The 1,738-nt window shown below is 46.3% G+C and overlaps 1 pseudogene; it reads right to left on the reverse strand.

The window, feature by feature from the left end:
* Positions 1 to 642: 642 nt before the first annotated feature.
* LOC142268479 (U2 spliceosomal RNA) lies at positions 643 to 849 on the reverse strand (annotated as a pseudogene).
* Positions 850 to 1,738: the final 889 nt, after the last annotated feature.

Here is a 1,738-nt window from a genome sequence, read left to right on the forward strand (position 1 = left end):
CTTAGAGTCTCCCTTCAACCTTAAAAACTATGATACTATGATACTATGATACTTGTAAGGCTACATCTGGAATATGGGAACCAGTTTTGGGCTCCACATTTTAAAAAGGACATTCAGAAGTTAGAGTCAGTTCAAAGGTGGGCAACTAGACTACTACAAGGAATGGAAGGCCTCCCATATGATGACAAGTTGAAAAAGTTATTAAGTGATTATTGGCTGCAATGGGGCTTTCTGGCTGGTGCCAGCCTCTCTTCTTAGCACACAGGAACCACAATCCCTACACCATGCTTCAATGGATTCTCTCATCCCAGCCCAGTAAAACTACATATTTTACACAGTCATAAGCAGCCAAAAGGGATCTATTCTATTCAATTGCAAATGATCTAGATAAGACTGAGAATAAGATACTGCACGGGACATAGCAGAGTTGGTCAAGTTGAGTGGAGATGAGTTTGCTATTTGGCACAGCTTTTTGCATCAATAAAGCAAGTAAAAGGTGTGAAAGATAAAAAAAAGGGTGAAAGTGTGAAAAGTGAATTGGCCAAATTGAGGTGCATATAAAGTTTTTGCTTTCTTTCAATTCACTAATGGGGCTCATTTGAATCAGGTGAATTGAGTTCTGCTTTTGGAAACTGGGTTAAGAAGGGGTGCACCGGTCCTGGAGGTACTGCAATACCAGGTCAATGCGTGGAGTGGACAGAGCAAGATTTTTTCCATCTCCTTGTTCTAAAAATCCATTTAATATATGGTCCCCAGAGAGGGGACGTATCAGATATTAAACTGATAAGAACAGATTTAATTTTTTTTTTTTTCTGTTTATCAGTAGGACTTCAAAATAACAAAGGTGATCGCCTCCCGTTGCCTGGGAACCGTCCAGGCACAAGAGGGCTATGTGTCACCAGAAGGCGCACACACTTCCTCAAGGCCGGCAGACGTGCAATCCCAGGCACCTTCCAGTACCGACCAAGGTAGCGTCCTCCGAAACTACACTTGATCTTAGCCAAAAGGCCGAGAAGCTATAACCCGAATTGGTTACGGCCTTGAGTGGCACCCTGGCCTATACCGGACACATCTTAGGGAGAGGGAGACAAACCCACGCCTACAGAAGACATTTTGTCACCCAAGCCAACCCTTGAAAAGGCTGTTTTGCAGAGCAAAAACAAGAAGAATGGTGCTTTTTGCAGCCGCCGCCCACTGCAATGAATCTGAATAACTCCTCCTTTTGGACACAAGCACCTCCCCTCCCCCTTGCAGTCTTTCCAATTCATGATACAAAAAGACGGACGGACAGGACAGGACAGGACAGGCTGCCTGACTTTCCGTCACTGCCACCCTTTGCCATCCTTGCCCGTAGAAAGCCCTTTCATCATCCCCAAACCCTAATCTTTTCCCTTCCCTTCCCAGATGCGTCTCACTCCCTTTCATTAGGAAGTGAGCGCAGCCTTTTCTCCGTTCTGCACATGCGCGACGTTAAACACAAATGCGCAGGCGTGCGTTCCATTACCCTCACTGCATTCCACTCCCATACAGGAAGTGGGCGCAGCTATTACTACGGTCGCACATAAAAGAACCCACGGCCACCACTGCACATAGCTGACTCCACCACAGGACACCCACTTCTACACCAACGCAGGTAAGACAGGATCGGCACCTCTATGCTCCCGTTACAATCAGGCTCAGTCACCATGTGATAACGCTCTCAACTCTTTAGTTGCAGGCTCCCCTTGCTTCACCTCCA

The sequence above is a fragment of the Anomaloglossus baeobatrachus genome, unplaced genomic scaffold, assembly GCF_048569485.1.
Source record: "Anomaloglossus baeobatrachus isolate aAnoBae1 unplaced genomic scaffold, aAnoBae1.hap1 Scaffold_3036, whole genome shotgun sequence".
In the NCBI taxonomy this organism is placed as follows: Eukaryota; Metazoa; Chordata; class Amphibia; order Anura; family Aromobatidae; genus Anomaloglossus; species Anomaloglossus baeobatrachus.